This window comes from Engystomops pustulosus, chromosome 2 (assembly GCF_040894005.1).
Source record: "Engystomops pustulosus chromosome 2, aEngPut4.maternal, whole genome shotgun sequence".
Taxonomy (NCBI): domain Eukaryota; kingdom Metazoa; phylum Chordata; class Amphibia; order Anura; family Leptodactylidae; genus Engystomops; species Engystomops pustulosus.
In genome coordinates, this window is record NC_092412.1 from 180,377,344 (window position 1) to 180,399,173 (window position 21,830).

A 21,830-nucleotide genomic window follows, 5' to 3' on the forward strand; every position below is an offset into this window, starting at 1 on the left:
TCCATTTTTTTTCCCCACATCGCTAAAAAGTCAGGTCCGGAATTATAATATTCAGCAATTGCCAAAAAACTGACATGTCCCCGCAGTATGGAAAGAAAGCTGCTCATTGTCCACGCTCCCTATGGTATAATTACGTAATGCTATGTAAAAATCACGGAGAAACTCCCCTCATGACGTATTGCTACTTCCTATGGATGTGCAGTTTTCCTGTACATCATAGGGGGGGGGGGTTTCTTTACGACAACTCGCCATAAAGTTACTGCTCAGTCGCCTGGCACTTGGCTCATAGGTTTTGACGAGTTCCGCCTTGTTTCCCGTCAGCGACATGGAAGGGCCGTCTTCTGAGGAGAAGGGGCGGCAGCTTATTGTGTGAGGCAGAGACAGGCTTCTCGGGCACAGTTCCGGGTGCAGCAGTACCAAGACACCGGGCGGAGAGCAGCGTCCGCTGGGCGGCGTTCAGGTACACTGCAAGGAGACGTTACCGGGCACCGGGCTATCTTTTCTCTGTTGGTCGTCTGCATAGGCGACTGTAGCCGCTGGTTTCTGCGCCATGAGTGCTGCTCCTGAGGGCACACCCTTGTGTCGTGTGTAATGCATTGCTGTGCTCCAGACATGCTAGATAAGGCTCTGCCGGTGGGGTCAAGGCGATGGTTGCTGTGCTTTACGAGCGGGTTGGTTGGTGCAGATGTTTCCTGCTGCTGTCTATAGTTAGGAGGGGAGGCTACCCCTCTTCACTTTGTTGTGCACCTGTTATATGTGAGTGCGGTAGTTCCCTGATACCAGAGGGGGTCTAATTGCCCCCCACCTCTGATACCCTTAAGTTTATTTTAAATTGCTTTTATTTTATTCAAGGGTCAAACTAAACCTTTTTAAGCTTGTCAAGTGCTCTCTCCCAATCACAACTGAGTGCAAGTGCCCCGTTCACATACAGTAGAGCAGTGGTCCCCAACCTTTTTGCCCAGGTACAGGCAAAAATTTCTCCAGGGACCGGTGGGTGGGGGATAGGGTCTGTTCTCTAGCCAAAAATGTATGTTATGTTGTCCCCTTTTCTGTTTGATGCCTCCCCTACTTTCATTGTATCTCCCCTACTTCCTGTAGCTTGCCCGCCTCCTCCAATGTCTCATTTCCTGCAGCATGCCCCCTTTGCCGGCCAAACTCAAAAAAAGAAATGCAATACTCTCCTTTCCCTTTCCCCTGCAGCCTACTCTTCTTTCATTTCTCTTCCGGGTTAATGCATGCGTTTTTTCACAGAGTTTGGCCATGGCCCGGTGGTTGGGGAACACTGCTGTAGAGAGAGCAGAATGAACAGGGACAACTTCTGTGGTGTTTCTTCTCTGAAGTTTCCACAAGTTATTAGAAACTGGAGGTGAACAGAATGGCTTTGGGGAAAGACTCCAGCAGCCTAGCCTCCAAGTTCAATTTCTGTGGTGCTTCCTTGAAAATATGTCCCACCCAATTGAGGAGAAGAGCCCAGGCTGCTATTGCCTGCCAGGTGGTATAGGCCCTAGACATCCTTGGCAAGATATAGTGGCAAGTATGACGATTGACGTACATGTCTAGATCTCTTCTTGCCGTATTTACGGCGAGGAATGCCATTTGGCATCTGTGCCCCAAAATCTCAAATCGTAGCTAGGTAATGGTTGGCATAGTCGTTAGCTACTGTGTAATTTAAAAGGATAGGGGAACATAATAGACAGTTATTTCCTGTTAGCAGAAAAGAATGGGTAACTAAAAGTCTCTTGAAATCTAGTTAAGTGGACTTTATGGACTTTTGATTCCCTTTTGAATCCAAAAAAGATGTCAATACTCACCTTTCCGATACCCCCCGCAGGTCCTATTCTTTCTTCCGGCAACAGCAGGTCCAGGCATGCTGGCCGCACATCCACTTTAATGTCAGCAGCTGTGACAGCAGCTGGGGGGATTTAAAAAGGTGACTATTGACTTTATTTTATTTATGTAGTGGGCATACTGGCTGCGGGCTATATACTGCATAAGGCCTGGAGGCGGGCTTGCACCAAGGCATTTTCCATGACTATGATTGGTCAGTGAATTCTCGACTAGCTGGTTTTCATGGAACAAAAAAATCTTGGGGTAGTCACAGAGACTGGGCTTTGGTTTGGATGCATTTCATAAAAACAACATGTGACTTGTCTGAGCTGCAGGCTGCCTCCTTCTTTGTGCTCCTGTACAGCTTGTCCCTCCCCAACTGATGTCAGGCTGACCAGGCTGTGACCTCTGAGAAGGAGCAGGAGGTTGAGCTGTACAGGAGCACAAAGATGGGGCAAGATCTGAGGAGTGAGTAACACAGACAAGGCACATGTTGTTTTTTGAAATGCATCCAAACCAAAGCCCAGCCCCTGTTTCTACCCCAGGTTTTTGTTAGGGTGCAAGAGTAAGTTATAACACACAAATATTTTGTAATGCAAATGCTTAGAATAGGCAGAAAGGCAGATTTGCACTGCACGTGTGATAAGCTTCAGCAACCTGTCTTTAGTGAAAATGAGGTCCCTGGTAACAGGTTCCCTTTAACCTCTGCACAAGTGTTATAGACGCTTGCACATGAGTTTTACTCCTTTGATAGTCTAATGTCTACAGTCATGGCCATAAGTTTTGAGAATGACACAAATATTATATTTTCACATGATCTGTTGCCGTCTGGTTTTTATGTGTGTTTGTCAGATGTTTTTATCACATACAGAAATAAAAGTGCAATCATATTATGAGTAACAAAAGCTTTTATTGACAGTTAGAATGAGTTAATGCAGCAAGTCAATATTTGCATTGTTGACCCTTCTTCTTCAGGACCTCTGCAATTCTCCCTGGCAGCTCTCAATCAACCTCTGGACCAAATCCTGACTGATAGCAGTCCATTCTTGCACAATCAAAGTTTGCATTTTGTCACAACTTGTTAGTTTTTGTTTGTCCACCCGTCTCTTGATGATTGACCACAAGTTCTCAATGGGAATAAGATCTGGGGAGTTTCCAGGCCATGGACCCAAAATCTCTGTTTTGTTCCCTGAAACATTTAGTTATAACCTTTGCTTTATGGCAAGGTGCTCCATCATTCTGAAAAAGGCATTGTTGATCAACAAACTGCTCTTGGACGGTTGGGAGAAGTTGCTCTTGGAGGACATTCTGGTACCATTCTTTATTCATGGATGTGTTTTTAGGCAAGACCGTGAGAGAGCCGATTCCCTTGGCTGAGAAGCAACCCCACACATGAATGGCTGCAGGATGCTTTACAGTTGGCATGAGACAAGACTGGTGGTATCGCTCACCTTGTCTTCTCCGAACAAGCTGTTTTCCCGATGTTCCAAACAATCGGAAAGGGGATTCATCAGAGAAAATGAGTTTACCCCAGTCCTCAGCAGTGCACTCCCTGTACCTTTTGCAGAATATCAGTCTGTCCCTGATGGTTTTTCTGGAGAGAAGTGACTTCTTCACTGCCCTCCTCGACATCAGGCCTTCCTCCAAGAGTCTCTGCCTCACAGTGCGTGCAGATGCACTCACACCTGCCTGCTGCCATTCCTGAGCAAGCTCTGCACTGCTGGTAGCCCGATCCAGAAGCTGAAACACTTTTAAAAGACGGTCCTGGTGCTTGCTGGTGCTTCTTGGGCGCCCTGGAGCCTTTTTGGCAACAATGGAACCTCTCTCCTTGAATTCCTTGATGATGCGATAGATTGTTGACTGAGGTGCAATCTTTCTAGCTGCGATACTCTTCCCTGTTAGGCCAGTTTTGTGCAGTGCAATGGTGACTGCATGTGTTTCTTTTGAGATAACCATGGTTAACAGAAGGGAAACAATGATGCCAAGCACCAGCCTCCTTTTAAAGTGTCCAGTGGTGTGATTCTTACTTAATCATGACAGATTGATCTCCAGCCCTGTCCTCATCAACATCCACACCTGTGTTAATGGAGCAATCTCTGAAACAATGTTAGTTGCTCCTTTCATTTTTTTGGCAATTATTGACTTTTCAATTAATTTCTGTAAAGCTGATCACTCTTTATAACATTCTGGAGTATATGCAAATTGCCATTATAAAACCTGATGCAGCAGACTTTGTAAAAATTAACATTTGTATGACTCTCCAAACTTTTTTTTTTATTTTAAAATTTTTTTATTGTTCAAACACTGTACATTACGAAATAATTGACATGTGTGCATCCAATAACACATTCCATGCAACAACTTTACACACAGTAGACAATTAAATAACCTATACAAGATATTTTTATCCACTCCCCCCACCCTCACCCCTACCTTCTGGCGACCACTAACCAATCCGTGCCTATAAATACATTTATAGGCATCCCCATCCCCTGCACCTCCAGTCTACTTGGGCTATTGTTTATTAAGTCTGTTAAGCCAATTGTCCCTCATCCCAACTCTCTTTATTCCATTTTCATATTCTTCATATCTTTCTGCATAGAATAAGGTATCCAGTCTTTCCTCCCAGACCTTAACCCTAGGCGCATCCTTGTCCTTCCAATGTCTTAGAATTGCTAATCTAGCCATAAGGAGTCCTTTCAATACTCTCGGGATACAACTCATTGAGCCAACAATACTTATTTTGGTGCCCAGGATACAAATCTGAGTACTTAAAGGAATAACACAGTTAAACACTCTCTGCAATTTATCCACAACATTGGTCCAGTATCGATGCAACTTTGGACACCTCCATAGCATATTCACAAGGTCCGCATCTATCAAATTGCATCTTGGACACTTCTCTTTGGTTTTCTTTCCAAAAATAATTTAGCCGCTTTGGTGACATATGCGCCCTATGTACAATAAAAGTCTGGGATACAATATGGGCCATGTTCTTAACATTCTTACTGGTCATATACAATGAGTCCACCCACTCCTCCTCTGTCAGGTCTGGTATATCTTTCTGCCATCTTTCATAGCCCTCATTTGCCGGGAGGTCGTTCTCACTTTTAATCATAAACTTATATATTCTAGACATCAAACCCTTTCTGTGCAAGGGTTGTGCAACGCACCAAAGTTGGGTGTAAAAAAAAAAAAAAAAAAAGTCCTTGGTTCCCAAATCAAAATCTAACACTATTTTGTCAAACGACTTTAATCCATCCTCATCTAGTATCTGGTGTACATACAGAACCCCCTTCTCACTCCAAAATGTCATCGAGTCCAAGTGCAGCGGATTCCACTTAGAAAATCCCCACAATGGTGTTTCCTTCAAGTATCCCTTAACCCTTTTTTGATTTTTTTTTACCCTATTCCAAACCCATTGCATTAGTGCAAATAACGAATACCCCACATTAAAGTCCAACTTCAAAAAAAAAAAAACCCTCTCTAATAAACTCCATATATCAAGACTACTTAAGCATCCATATTTCTTTTTCAATGTGAATTTAACCATTACCCTATCATAATCGATTATATTGTGCCATTGTGCAGCTGTAAAATAGTTGAGAAAATCCGGTATTGCTAACCCAACTCTATCAATTTGAAGCGTGCAATTTACTCAAACTAATGCATGCATTTTTCCCATGCCACAGGAAATGTCTTAGGAGAGAGTCCAAAGTAGAAAAAAAACCTCCTGGGAATAATCATTGGGCTATTCTGAGATATAAATAAAATCTGAGGCAAGATTACCATTTTAAAGATGACTACTCTTGCTACCAGCGGGAGATTCAGTCTATTCCATACCGCAATTTTTTGTCTAATCCTAAGAACAAGGGGCTTTATATTGAGGTCGACATAGTCACCTGGCCTGTTGCTGGCTACTACCGAGAGGTGTCCAACAGAGGACAATGCCACTGTAGCGGGGTCCAAAGGTAGGCATGTAGAATTTCTCCAATTTATTCTAATACCTGACAGATGTCCAAATTTATCTATCAAGTCCACCACCACCTTTATGCCCTGCTCTGCATTATCCAAAAACAGGAGCATATCGTCCGCGTACAGCTGTATTCTTCTTTCTATCTGCCCCCATACTAACCCCCTTATGTTCCTGACTGTTCTTATGCTGCACGCCAAGGGTTCTAGTACCACTGCAAACAACAGGGGGGACAAGGGGCACCCCTGCCTTGTTCCTCTAAACAGCTGCCAAGCCGCAGAAGCTCTGCCATTAATACTAACCCTGGCCAGGGCCCCACTATATAGAAGTCTCGCCCAATTTATAAACTGTGGCCCAAAACCCATTCTTTTCAATACCGCCCATATATAGTCCCACTCAACGCGGTCAAATGCTTTTACTGCATCTAGTGAGACCATCAGTGGATCAGTGAGATCTCTGACGATCTCCCCGGCATAAACCCTGACTGATCCTCGTGGACCACTGAGCGTACAACCTTCTGCAACCTAGTTGCAAGAGCTTTTGCTAATAACTTATAGTCGTAGTTCAGCAGGGAGATTGGCTGATATGCATCCAGGTCTGTGGGGCACTTCCCCTCCTTAGAACTTAGAATTAGAACTAAAATTGCCTCCCTCATCGACTGGGGTAATTGACCCTCAGACACTGAGTGGTTTAAGACTTTCAACGGAAGGGCGAGTAAAACATTGGCATACTGTAATATGACCTCTGGTGGTACTCCGTCAGAGCCAACAGCCTTACCCCTAGGGAGATCTTTTAGAGCCTCGCTCAACTCCTCCAGGCTAAGAGGGCATTCTAAAGCCTCCCTCTCCTTAATTAATAACCTTGGAACGGGAACACTCACTAAGGTTTCATTTATTTCCTTTTCCCCCAACGTTAACTCAGAGGAATATAATCCCTCAAAAAAAGCCTAAACTCCTCCCTGATTCCTTCTTGGGTTGTTACCAAGACTCCATTTCTCCCTTTTATGGCACCAAGAGTATTTCTCCTGTTTTGAGTTTTCAACAGGTCCACCAATCTTTTCATTGACAAATACTCCCCCAATATATCTCTTTGGCCCTGCCTCTTTTTTTCCCATGATGCTTTCTTAAGACAATATCTCCCAAGACATTCCTGTGCATCTACCCATAATCTCCTATTTTCCTCTGTAGGATAGTGCACAAATTTTAACACCTTCTCTTTTACCAGTTGGAAGGTCTCCGGTTTCCTTTTTTTATAAAATACAATCTGATCCTGAATCAACCCCCTCAGGTACGCCTTCAGTGTGTCCCAAACCACCCTTATATCCTGCCCCTTTATATTGCAATTCCAGAAGAATGCAATTTCTTCTTTTAGGTTTTTATTATCTTTTATCAAGTTAAACCAGAAGGGCTTAACTTTATAGAAGGTGATGCCAGTTATATTATGCTTTTTTATTGTAAACTGGAGAGTGGTCTGAGAGGCCTCTCGCCCCTATTGCTACCCCCGTCACTAAATCACTTCCGAGATCATTCTCAAAACTTTTGGCCATGACTGTACAAACATGCACAAGACGTTTCTCTCTTCAACGTCTATCAGGGCCGTAAGCTGCATACTGTTACCCTGCACTGCCCCAATGGAAGAGCCTTCAATAGATACCCATTTATATGGAAATGTGTTCTGATAAAACCACAGTATGAATATTATTTTGGGGGTGGCTGCTAAGTGCTGTACCTGAAGGGGGATTCCTGGAGCAGAGGATGGTGAAAGACAAGATGCAATGTGTAATGTTCCCTGATGACTGGGCTCGTGGTTGGTTTCTGCACTGCTCCACGGAAACCTCTGAGTAGATGTGGGCTCCTGGGGATTCCCTTGACAGAGCAGGCAAGTTCAAGTCATCAAACCATGCATGACACTGGGGGCATTGGGTAGCACATTTAGTAACAGATTACTTCACTCTAAGTGTGAAAGGGAGTGTTATCGGAATTCAAGCAACAAGGCCCAAACAGAAGTAAGCAGTGCTCACCACCTAACCAGTCCACGCAGGTCCCATCCACAGGCTGAATGCCAAACTGCCGATCATTGCTTGTCTTCTTTTTATAATTTTTTTTTTTTTTTTTTTGTTCATTTACCTCCAATATGATTGTTCTGTACTCTCTGTACACTCTCTTCTGCTGTAACATTGGGAATTTCCCCACTGGGGGACTAATAAAGGATTATCTTATCCTAAACCCATCACCTTGACTATCGTGATCCCGCCTGCTTAACCCTATAGACACCACAGGGCACGGAGGTGCTTATAGTTTCCATGGCAGCTATGAGGTTTGATGGAGGAACCCAGGGCTGCGTTCAGTAGAAGCCTGCTAGATTGTGCTTTCTGCACGATCTAACATGGCTGATATACTGGCTGTGACCAATGCACTTTCCACCCTAGGCTTACACTTGAGTCAAAAGGTTTCCCAGTTTTTTTTATGGTAAAATTAGGGGCTTTATATTCGGGTATATAGGGTACATTATTCACAAAACTTGGTACATATATGTGCAAAAAGATTGTCTATCTGTAAGTGAAGTATAATTAATATTAAAAACAATTAAAAGTAGTAGTATGTATAGTATTTAATTTTAATGTACAGTATACATGTTGTACATAAGCAATATTTCAACACATTATTGGTTTGGTTAACCTGATGGAACCAAAAAAAAGTAAAATAGCTAGGAAAAAGAATATATGAAATGAGAATGTGGAATGAACTGGTTAAGTAATGGAACATCAGTTCAAATTCAGAATGCTTCCCTATCAAAGAGATACCTCTGTGTATATCCATCTTTTACTGGTTTCTCTAAGCTTTTTTTAAAAAAAAAAGAAAAAAAATAGTGTGAATTGCAGGTTAAACGGTGGTGGTGGAGCCATAAAAGGCCATAAAGGTTTATATAGCTCCAGCACGTATTAGATCAGGGGTGGTTATAGAGGAGGTGGAGGGCTCACTGTAATGCTGTGGCCCATAAATACCCCCCAAGGTACTCATCAACAGGTGTGTATCAAGTCTGATCCAATGGCACGAAGTGTTGTGATAAACCATACACAAAAGGATTTACATAGCCGACCCTGTGATAATGCAACGAGAGATTTAAAGGGGTATTCCCATCTGGGCATTCACATTTAATTTTATTCATGTGCCGTATGTGAACATTTCTTCAATTGGATGTTATTAAAAAAATGTTCCTGTGTGAAGATAATTTCTCATACATGTAGCTATGTTGTCCCTTAGAAACAAGATAGCTTCCTCGGATACGACCACCTCACATTTTGGCAGCGGTGGCCAGGCTTGCGCTATTGAGTCCTGCCTGACCACCTTGAGTCAGCAATCATTACCACAGGACGGCTGAGGGACCTGGAGTAACTCCCGGACATTTCATATACAAAAACCTTTTGTTTCTTGTGCAATCACTCCAGCAGAGGTGGCCGTATCCTAGGAGTCAGTCTTGTTTCTAAGGGACAATATGACTACATTTATGAGAAATTATCTTCACACAGGTAATTTTTTTTAATAACATCGTATTGAAAAAATGTTTTTACATGGCAGATTACTGAAACAGAATGTGAATGCCCAGACGAGAATACCCCTTTAAGTAAACACCAGTTGATCCAAAAAATGTACATGGTATATATATTATCGGTGAATAATATTGCAATGTGACCAATTTGCAGTATATACCAAACTACGCTTACAGACTACGATATACTAAAAGAAGTAACTGATATAAAAGAGAATATATATGTAAAATATGCGCTGCTAGGTAATGGTAAAGAGCCTAAATATGTCCGTGAATGTAGACACATACAAAGTGCAAAAAGGGATTTTACATGTTCTATAAAGAACAACAAATAGTGATAGTGTAGTCAATTAAAGAAATATAATTAAAGTACAATACTACGGCGTGATAATAAGTTAATATAGAGCAGTGATGGTGAACCTATGGCATGGGTGCCAGAGGTGGCACTCGGAGACCTTTCTGCGGGCACCCAGGCTGTCGCTCCAGGACAAAGTTCACCAGACTGGACTTGAATCTTCCTGCAGTCCTAGACAATTGAGATGCAGCTCTCGGCAAGCTTTTAAGGTGACATATTCTTGACTGATTGGAACTGCAAGAGGAGTAAGAAGGTGTGAACAGGGCCAGAATATTTTTAGAGGTCTGCTGGCCTTGCGTTCTTCCTGTCGAGAGACCCTGGAGAGAAGCTACAATGATATCTGAATTTGCCCTCCTGTATTGGTGTCCTCTGTTGTGGAACAACAGAGAGCAATAAGTTACTGTTTAACCCCTTAACGCTCTGCGCCGTAGCTCTACGGCGCAGAGCTATAAGGGATGTATGAAGAGGGCTCACGGGCTGAGTCCTCTTCATACAAAGGTGGGGGTTTTTGCATTTTGCAGAAAACCCCCACCGCTAATAACCACGGTCGGTGCTTGCACCGATCGCGGCTATTAACCCTCTCAGTTTAAAAGATTTTTTACGATCGCTGCGCCCCCGAACGTCATCGGGGGTGCGATTGGTTACCATGGTAGCCTCGGGTCTTCTTTTGACACGAGGCTACATGGCTTATGCAGGTTCGTTACAATGAGCCAGTGGCTCATTGTAATGTATGACCTGCAAAAATGCCATATATTGCAATACAGAAGTATTGCAGTATATGGTAGGAGCGATCTGACCATCTAGGGTTAATGTACCCTAGATGGTCTAAAAAATAGTGGAAAAAAAAAAAAGTTTAAAAAATAAAATAATAAAATATTAAAAATTTAAATCACCCCCCTTTCCCCAGAACGGATATAAAACATAATAAACAGTAAAAATCACAAACAGATTAGGTATCGCCGCGTCCCAAAATGCCCGATCTATCAAAATATAAAAACGGTTACGGGCGGCGGTGACCTCCGAGGCGGGAAATGTCGCCCAAATGTCTGAAATGCGACTTTTACACCTTTTTACAGAACATAAAAAATGAAATAAAAATGATCAAAATGTCGCACAGACCTCAAAATGGTAGCATTGAAAACGTCGCCTCATTTCGCAAAAAAAACAATAAAACCTATAGAAATTTGGTATCACCGCGATCGCACCGAACCAAAGAATAAAGTAGGCATGTTATTTGGAGCGAAGAAAGTCGTAAAAACTGAGCCCACAAGAACGTGACGTTTTTTTTTTCAATTTTTCCACATTTGGAATTTTTTTTCATCTTCGCAGTACACAGCATGCTAAAATAAATAACATTACGGGAAAGTAAAATTTGTTACGCACAAAATAAGCCCTCACACAGGTCTGTACACGTAAAAATGAAAAAGTTATGGATTTTTGAAGTTGGAGAGCGAGAAATGAGCCGAAAAACCCTGCGTCCTTAAGGGGTTAAATTGTCAAGTTGGCACTTGATGGTAAATAAATAGGTTTCGCCATCACTGTTATAGAGGATCATTGCTATATAGAACGACATACAATTTCGATACAGTGAGTAATTCATTATTAGTAAAAGACACCAAAGAAAAAAAAGAATTTGCAAAATGTTCCATATAAAGGACAAACGTATAGTAGGTAAAATGAAATACAGTATAGTGATAATGTACCATTGTCAGAACTCCCTAAGTTGATAGCGTCATGCAAATTAACCCCCTAAACTAAATATATTTTCATAAACTGCCATTAGAAAGCATTGTCCCTATCCGGTCATTGTCCCTCTACATCCTGTAAACTTAAGCAATGAGGTCCTAAAGCTGTATGCAATTGACCTGTGAGATGTCCAATGAATCATCAGCATATTCGGCTGCTCAGGTTATTTATGAGTGGGAGGCACAGCCCCCCCCCCCCCCCCCCCCCCCCCCAGTGCTTGACTGACGGCCTGTATAATTATGTGGGGTGTAATGGCTCCTCCATGTGCTTTCTGGTGGCCACGCCCCCTGCTGCCATTGTGTGTGTATATAGGAGAGATACAACAGCTCCAGGCAGCCATGTTTTAGCAGAATATGTCATATTCATATGTAGCTGATGTCTGGGTCTCTCATATGTGTATAGCAGAACACAGCATGTCAGCAGATAAAACAGAGACACCAGCAATACTTTACTCACAGACAGGAGGGGAGGGGTGACAGAATTTTCTCTCTCCATGTTCACTGCCTCAATTACAAAACAAAGAAAAGATGAATTTAAAATAATTATTGTATGAATTGACTAGATAAAGGCTGTGATGGGATCCTTGTGAGCTGCTCCAACAGGTAGTGGTGACAGAGACCTGATGACAGGTGTCCTTTAACTGCTTAAGGACCGGGCCCTTTCCCGTTTTTTTCATTTCCATTTTTCACTCCCCACCTTCAAAAATCTATAACATTTTTATTTTTACACGTAAAAAGCTATGTGACGGCTCGTTTTTTGCGTAACAAATTGCACTTCATAGTGATCGCATTGAATATTCCATGCCATGTACTGGGAAGCGGGAAAAAAATTCTAAATGCAGTGAAAATGGTGAAAAAGCGCATTTGTGTCGTATTCTTGTGGGCTTGGATATTACGGCTTTCACTTCACGCCACAAATGACGCATCTAATTTATTCTTTTGGTCAGTACGATTACAGGGATACCAAATTTGTATAGGTTTTATAATGTTTTCATACATTTACAAAAATTAAAACCTCATGAACAAAATTTTTTTTTTTATTTTGCCGTCTTCTTGTGCTTATAACTTTTCCATACTTTGTTGTATGGAGTTGAGGGTGGTGTCATCTTTTGCGACTTTTGATGATGTTTTCAATGATATTATTTTTAGGACTGGATGACCTTTTGATCACTTTTTATAGAATTTTTTATTTTTTTTTAAAATGGCAAAAAAGTGCCAGCTTTGACTTTGGACTCGATTTTCCGTTACGGGGTTAAACGCAGTGAAAAACCGTTATTATATTTTGATAGATCAGGCATTTTCGGACGCGTCGATACCTAATGTGTTTATGATTTTTACTGTATATTTATATCAGTTCTAGGGAAAGGGGGGTGATTTGAATTTTTAGGTTTTATTTATTATTTTTTTTTTAACTTTTTTTTAATTTTTACTTTTACTATTTTTCAGACTTCCTAGGGTACTTTAACCCTAGGTTGTCTGATCGATCCTACCATATACTGCCATACTACAGTATGGCAGTGTAGGAGATTAGCTCCGGGGATCGTCGTCTCCTAAGCAGACGACCAGCACACACAGGGAATTCACACAATGTGAGTAAGGTTAAGACTGGCCTCAGCCAGCTTTATTAGGCAGTACACAAACTCAAAACATAAAAATAATACCTAAGCCTCTCCGGCACTAACTAAACATCGAGGTTCCCTACCTCACCAGGTGCTGGCCTACTGCCAGCCACCCCAAAAACACAGCAACAGTTCACTGCCACCGCTCCACAGGCCTTTGCCGTAGCCTGTCTCTTCCCCAGGGTGGAGCCCAGTGTGAAGTCTGTCCCATCTATTAGTGCAGCCCCTCCAGCTGAAAACTAATCAACTTAATTAGACAGACCCAACTTTTCCAGGTCTGTCTTCTACTCAGCTTTTCATAAGGCAAAATGCACATTTTATGCCCAAAAGCTTCTCTAGTGGCAGCCACCCTGCCACATATCCTCCCCCTGTGATCAAGGCCGTAGGCCTGATCAATAAACTTAATTCTCCCTCCGGGGTCAAAGCTCCTATATTGGGGTCTAATCCCTACGGTTCCTAGAAGCACTGTAGAGACCCTACTACCTACTACATCTTCTATACCTGGAAAATGACAGCTTTTTTCCTTAACTGCAGGAGACACAGACAGCTCAAAATTAGTCCCAGCATCTCTTCCTTCACACAACTGATCATCTTCAATCATGTCTCTATTAACAATGATAGATTTTCTTCTCCTCTTTCTCTTGCATTTCACTGGAGACTCCACATACCCCTCAGGGCTTGGCATGGTTAGGCCCCATCTCTTCATCACCTTGTGGATGCCGTCACACCGGTTACCATCCACTGAGGCATATGCACTGTGCTTATTCCCCTTAGCATTGCACACGACACGCACGGGTTTGCCCGTTTTCCAGTCTTCAGCTTCGGCACCTTCTTTGTCATTGAAGGGGGTATTACCGTTCAGAACCAGGGCACGATTCACATTGGTGAGCTTCTGGTCACATGTCTGCAAAGCTGTGTGCTTGCTACCTCTGAGGTCACAACCTCCGCTCTCGGTGTAGGTGAAACTCAACTCAACATCAGCATCATCCTCATCACCTCCAGCTAACACTTCGGACTTCGGACCCAAGTCCTGGCATGGACTTTCCACAATGGCAGCCTTAAGCTCTTCATGGCTTGCACTAGGTTCCTGGCTGACCTTTTCCTCGGTCAGTCCGTCATACGCCTTGCTGGCCAACACCACAGTCTTCACCGAGTCTTTCCTGTGTAGGAATTTCGAGGGCTCTGTTGACATTATATCAGACACCTTCTCCTCACATCCACTGCAGTCATCACCCGGTATATCTTCAAGGCACTTCTCACCATCCAGACCATCTTCACTTTCGCTCTTCAGATGATCAGGCAGATCTACCGTTGGGTGCAGCTGTGCTGGAGTCTCTGTAGGGCCCATCTGGGTATTCCTCCACTTGCCCAGAGAATGCTGGCATGCACTATGACAGAGACGAGACGACAGAGCTTCCACACGTACACAGCAACTCGGCTGGTCCCTTTGTTGTAGACTTGGCGCCACTTCAACCTTCTCCACAGGTTCAGCAGGCTGAGACCGCTCTTCATCTGTCTTCGGGGGGTAACCATTAACCCATTCTTCGGATTTTCCCAAGACTGTATTCAGACTACCGGTTATAAGCGATCCCACTTGGGTGGCCATCACGGTTGAGACTACAGACTTAGTCACACCCACACCGCCTTGTACTGCACCAGCTTCCCAGCCCAATATATCGGACGTCGCACCTGTAACAGTGTCTCGGGCACCAGTCACTGTATTTGTCTTCAATACGGCTTTTCCCATTGGCTGCTGAAGAAAAGCCAGGTTGGACTCCTGTTTCCCCAAACCTTTGCAAGCAAAGTCATTACTTGTGGCAACCGGTGGCTCCAGAATGCCTATGAGAGGCCTTGATCCAGTCACTGTAACGTCAGTCAAGGGCTTCTCCTCCTTCTCAGCAACCTCACGATCACTGCGGATGCATGGGCGACCTTCCCTCACAGAGTTGTAGACTGCACTCACCACACTGCAGGCAGAACTACCAAAGGGCTGGTGCATCACATGTTCCACCACCTTCTGGGGATCTGGGGTCCCCTCATCCGTAGGTGTATGATTAAGAGTGGCGCTTCCACCCTGTTCACACACACTTTCAGTCAGCACGCAATCATGCGTATTCTGCGGTTCATCAGCAGGTGTACAGGGGTCTGGTTTACGCCTGGTCTCCTTCCTAGGACACTTCTGGTGCCACATCACGACAGAACACACCTGGAGGTCGGCATCACCATTTTGGCACTTTCTTTTGTTTCCCGAACACGTACACATGTAAACCTCCCATTCACTTTTCTTTGCAAACACTGTATCACAGAAAGGACAGTACGAGATATCAATCTTCAACTCATGTTTCTGTAATATATGTCTCTTTAGGTCATCTTTTCTTCTATAAGACACGTGACAACTGTAGCATTTATACCAGTTATTCCGCAAACCAGTATTCACATGACGCTTCAGTTTATTGATGCTTCTTCTGGCCTTGTTCACACACGAACTCAGTACATCAATCTCCTCAGAAGCCTCAGGTGTATCAGATGTCTGGTCTCCCCCTGACATTTCCTGAACACTGATGTGAGACTCCTCCACAGGTGACTGACACAGGCTATCCTCACCTCCTGCAGGTTCTGAGCGAGTAGCTGCTTCTCTAGGGCTCTGTTCACACTCACTGTTTGTGTAACTCTGGGCTGAAGGGAAACCACTAACAATCAGGATCTCATTATCTTCACCTGCCCTTGCTATGGCGGTATCCCTATCTGAACTGCCATTAGCTACATTACACATCTCAGGCTCGCTACCTGTGTCATTACAACTCACAACCTCTAGGGGCACCTCTGAGCTAACTCTCTCAGTATCTAGGGCTGCACCTAGTTCACACTCTGCATAATTCTGAACAGACATTGTAACGCTATCAGATGTTATCGGCATTGCAGAATTGTCACATGTTACAGGTAGTGTCATATAATCACAGTTAACACTATAATCACAGGTTAGAGGCAGATTATGCACAACATTACACTTTTCTGGTTTAACTTCAGAAATTAAGGCATCACAAATATTATCATCATCACATAGTCCATCAGACTTTATCAGTCTCAGTGGCAGAGTCTCCTTCTGTGGGATCAAGACCCCTTGGTCACAGTTCAGACTGCAACCTGTTGAGACTCCACCCACCATCACCTCAGGTCGCTGAGACTTCTCCAGATCGTCCTTTGGGGAGATTGGGACTGTACCCGATGTCAGAGGGGTCTCCCAGGAAAAGCAGCTATTCCCACTACTTGGAATACTTTCCCACAAGTCCCAGAAAAAAGGGAGGTTTTTCCCCAGGACAAACTCCACCTCCAGATCTGCACAAATCTCCAGCTTATGTGTCACAATCGCAATATCACTTTCAAAGTCAATCCAGACAGTCTTACCCTTCCCTGGCTGGTACTTCAGGAACAATAAGATGTCCGGTTTAACTCTGGAGACATCCTGAGAACAGTCCAGTTCCACCATCAGCGGGATTCCACCCACTATCATCTCACAGGTCTTGACTGGCAACTTCTCTGGTCTCCTGACCAGAGGACAATGAGGTGCACTGACCTCACATGGCACAGCCGCACGCTGTCGCCGTTGGTTGCCCCTAGCAACCACATCTTTGCGCTGCTGCATACACGTTGCAACACGTGGCCACTTGGCCGCAGGACATTCCGCCACACACCGGTTCATCCGTAGACATCTGCAAAGCTGCTCCCGTCGGTTGCCCCCGGCAACGGCACATAGCAACCTCTCCTCAGGAACTGCAGACCGATCACAGACATCTCGAACCATCGGCTGGGATCCGCTCGCCTTGGCAGTTGGGGTCTCCGTAACCCGAATGGCTTCTGGCATTCCAATGTCCTCCCACATCATCTGCCGCCAGCGTCTCTGGAACTCATCCATCGGACCCATGGTGATTACTCCCACAGCAAACAAGCAGTCTCTGTATATCTCTCACACCAAGACAAATCTTCCCGTGCCCACAGCGCCTCCAGCAGCAGGAACAACAGTCTCTCACATGAGGGTTACTGGCCCTTTAAATCTCGCTGTGTGTGCCGATTTCCATGCCATAGCATACCGCCACCATATGTAGGAGATTAGCTCCGGGGATCGTCGTCTCCTAAGCAGACGACCAGCACACACAGGGAATTCACACAATGTGAGTAAGGTTAAGACTGGCCTCAGCCAGCTTTATTAGGCAGTACACAAACTCAAAACATAAAAATAATACCTAAGCCTCTCCGGCACTAACTAAACATCGAGGTTCCCTACCTCACCAGGTGCTGGCCTACTGCCAGCCACCCCAAAAACACAGCAACAGTTCACTGCCACCGCTCCACAGGCCTTTGCCGTAGCCTGTCTCTTCCCCAGGGTGGAGCCCAGTGTGAAGTCTGTCCCATCTATTAGTGCAGCCCCTCCAGCTGAAAACTAATCAACTTAATTAGACAGACCCAACTTTTCCAGGTCTGTCTTCTACTCAGCTTTTCATAAGGCAAAATGCACATTTTATGCCCAAAAGCTTCTCTAGTGGCAGCCACCCTGCCACAGGCAGTATATGGGGATTTTACTCCTCATACATTACAATGTGCTGATAGCACATTGTAATGAATGGGTTAACCCGAAGTAGCTTCAGGTCTTCGTGAGACCCGAAGCTACCATGGCGGCGGATCGCCGCTCCCCGATGACGTCACGGGGAGCGGCGATCCTCGTAAAGATGGCGGCGCCCATGCGCCGCAATCATTTTGAGGCCGCCGGCAGCTTTCCCGGCGGTCAGCAAGAAATCACCCGCGATCGGTGCCGGCACCGATCGCGGGTGTTACCGGTAAGCCTTTGCTGCAATATGCAGCAGAGACTTACCGGCTGTGGAGAGGGCTCGGCGGGCGGTCGCGAACCGGTTAAAGGGGTATTCCAGGAATAAGCATAATTCTTATACAAATGGGTACTCAAAATATAAGCTATTGTGTAATTAGTTGTTATTTAAAATGTTGCTCCCCTTAGCAGAAAATGCTGGAGACATAGACTGCAATGAAGAATTAATATGCTACTGGCCCTTTCATCAGTCCGTTAATTTTCTCTGCGCAGTCCGTTGCTGAGCAGCCACAGGACAGAAGATGGCTGCTGGTCACATGTCCACATCACATGTCCTGCACCTGCCTGGGCAGGTCATGTGATCACCACTAGGTTTGACTGTAGTCGGTTGGTTGAAGTGCAGCCCGTATGGACAGTGTTGTGGTGATGCGCAGTGATGACAGTTACACATCATTACTATGGTAACAGAGCAAGAAAGTCTGTTATATCATCACTGGGAGCAGAGCATAAGAGGGAGGAGGAGTTACTGAGAACTAAAGGATCATGGAACCTGTAGTTTCTAGTGGCAGCCATCTTAGTGATAACTCCACCTACATTAGAGAGGCCATACATTTTGTAAATCATAAAATCAAACTATTTAAGCTTCATTTTGCTACCAATTACATTGAGTATTGTTGTATTCATTTATTTATATCATTATGTTTTTTTGTGTCAAGACGTTCATATTACCGAAATACGCCTTTAAGGCTACACTCTCGAGTCTTCACAAGTAATACAATAATTTCTAATAAGGTAGTCAATCATGTAAGTTTAGTGGACCAATAGAATTATCCTGATTGCTAGTGAAGTATTTATTCCTTCCTAATAAGAACATATGGTTATATTCAATTAGGTATAGCATAATATCAGTGGCCAACGTAGCCCTGATGGTGAGGTATCGATGGGGGGCACAAAAAAGAAGCCGGCATCTGAGTATATAGAGGATATAGAAAAATAACAAAAGTAGAAGTCCACCATCCCTGTCAGATGTCTGTAAGATACAGATAAAGGTAACCAAAATAGTGATTAACCCCTTCCCGACATTTGACTTAATAGTACCGCAGTTTGCAGTACTATTACGTCAAGCTTATGGTGCCGGCTCCTCAACGGAGCCGGCGTGAAAAGCTGCGGATGTCGGCTATGTATTATAGCCGACACCCGCCTCTAACACCCGCGATCAGGGTGTTAGGGGAATTTAACAAGAATCAAACCACCCCAACTCCCGTGGCGCTTACTGGGGGGTCCGCTGCTCCAATCGCAGCCCCGGGACTGCCAGATCCTCTTTCGGGAGCTGGGTCCCTGTCTTCTGTGAATTTGTATTGCACTGTGTAAGCTGTATAAGAGCTTGAACAAGTGATCAGAAGAACACTTGTTCAGGCTTACATGTCAGTAACAGTAAAAAAATGTTTAAACATTAAGTAAAGGTTTTTTAAAATATAAATAATAAAAGAAAGTGAAAGTCCCCCCAAACACCACATTTCCCTCTACATAAGTAATAAAGTACAAAAAATACTAAATCACCAAAAACCCCCACTTATTTGGTATCGCCCCCCCCCCCCATAATAATCTGTACAATAAATCATAATTGGACCCACTCGGTGAACGTGGTAAAAAAAAAAAACCAAAAACTTGCCAAAAAATGTAAATTTTTTAAAATCAAATTGCTTTACAAAAAATGTTCTAAAAAGTGATCCAAAAAAGTTACAAGCACCAGAACAACTTGTCACGCAAGAAATAAGCTCACAACCAGCTTCATCAACCAAAAATACTATAGTTATGCCGCTGTAAAAATGGCGATACTAAAACAAATGGAATTTTTTCTATTCTAGTTTCAATAGTTCTAGTTCAATAAAATTGGACAAATATAAATCTATATAAATGAGGTATCACCATAATCGTAGTGATCCGTAGAATAAAGATAATATATTATTGATATGCTACAGTGAACCCCCCCCCCAAAAAAAAATGCTAAAAATCCAAAACAAGAAATGATGATTTAATTTCCTCCACACGTAAAAACCCACTAAAATAAAGTTTTTTTTTTTCCAGGGCATCTCGTCTTGCAAAAAATAAGCCCTTTGTCTTAATTGGCAAAAAAATAAAGATTGTAAAGCCTATTCCCGACGCGCGTTGTCATAGAACGTTGCGGCAGGTAATGACTTGACAACACAGTTCAGACACCGTGATTGGGGCACTATGGTGGCTGTTCCTGACAGCCATCCATCCTGCCCCATGGACCAGAAATGTTACGTCGCCCCCCTACCCCCCAGTTCATGATTGCTGCTATTGGCTCATCAATGCAGAGCAGCCAATAGCAGCGAATTTACTTATTACGTCAGTAGTACCAAACACCATGTCTGTAGACACGGTGATCGGGGCAGGGTGGCGGCTGTTCCTGACAGCCAACAACTTTGCCTTGCGGTCCAGAGGGGTTTTGCTGCCCCCCTCTCTCCATGTTTGCCGCTATTGGCTGGTCGTTTTGGTCCAGCCAATAGCAGCAATATTCATCACAATGGGCATCGCTAGGGTGAATAAGAGCAACACTTGGCGATAATTTCCCTACGGAAAACGAAGATATGGTACAAAAGCGCTGGCCGTGCACATTGTACAGATTATGCTGTACAACTCTTACGTGCTGTTCCAATGTGCAGGTCCTGCCATATCATTTCTCCGTTTTCAAGAGGAAGATACAAGGAAACTAATTTTGGGAGAAGGAGGACGGGGCCCCAGTACCTCTGGATTAGATGTTCCGTGTTTTGCCAGGATGGCATTTTCCCGGTGAATTCTGTTGCTTCTAAAAGTAGGACTCCATAAAGAGTCTGTTCCAAAAGAGGAGTTAGGATGGACACTACATACTACTAATAGACCTGCGACACCTCCAGAGTGACAAAAGTTTAGTTGGTCCCCTGGTATATTCCACCTCCTTATACGCAACACATTCACAATTCACGCCCAACCTGTTGTGAATTCATTTCGGTAAAATGAATAATTGTAACAACTGTTATGTCACGTTGCTCCCTATACCCCTCGATTTATTTCATTGCGGGATGTAGTTTGCAAACTAGGGGCACTTGTGGGTTTTATGTTTTTTATTTAGGTTTTCTATTTCCCCTCTAAGTCTCTGGACTTGTTAGCAGATCCTTTATATATCTCCAAGTTCTTTATTTATTTATTATTATTTATATTCCAAGTGCTTTATCATCCCGGTGCCCTGCTGGACTCTCTGGCTACAGTTTAGGATCACATGTTGGGTCTTTCTCGCATCAGGAAACATGGCTTCCTAATCAGAGAGCTGATAAACTGTCAGTGGCACAAACTGGGTGCCCCACAACGGGCGCCACATAATGGGCACTGAACTTTCCAGAAATAATTGCAATTTCCATCTTGGACTCCATTGCACATCATATTTGGAAACCACCTGTATGTTCAAAATGCTCATTTCACCACGTGTAATATGTGGTGTAGTGTAATACACCTTGCTATATTCCCCAAGGGGTTTACATTCAACAATTAGGGTCACTTTTCGTGTTTTCCTTTTTGGTACCACTCCGGCTCTCCAAATGTATCCTGACACATGTGAAGGATTTCTGTCAAATTTGGCCAAAGACAAACATCCCTCTTTTCCTCTACTGTGCGCCCATAAAGCATTTTATATGCACATGTGGGGTTCTTCTACACTCATGAGAAATAGTTTTACACCTTTTTCGGGGTTATTTAATATATTATCTCTTGTGGCTTACAAAAATTAGGGGTAAAAGTGACATTTATAGGAAAATTTTTACCTTTTTAATTTTTAGGGCCTAATTGGATCATACACCTGTAGGGGCAAATACATATATTACACATTGCAAGGGCTGTGCGTTAAAAAATTATGGTCACTTTTCGGATTCTTATCTGTTTTATA

General features: G+C 43.7%; 1 protein-coding gene across 4 annotated transcripts in view; it reads left to right on the top strand.

Annotated features, from left to right (window-relative positions):
* The first annotated feature begins 206 nt into the window (after window positions 1-206).
* Window positions 207-21,830, top strand: part of LOC140118963 (C4b-binding protein alpha chain-like) — an 89,434-nt gene continuing 67,810 nt past the window's right edge. For 3 of the 4 annotated variants that reach the window (XM_072137465.1, XM_072137462.1, XM_072137464.1), the window contains exon 1: window positions 208-460. The gene's annotated coding sequence lies outside the window, so the exon portion shown is untranslated. Of the gene's footprint in view, window positions 461-19,975; window positions 20,079-21,830 lie in introns of all 4 variants that reach the window. The other variant, XM_072137463.1, reaches the window with a different exon arrangement.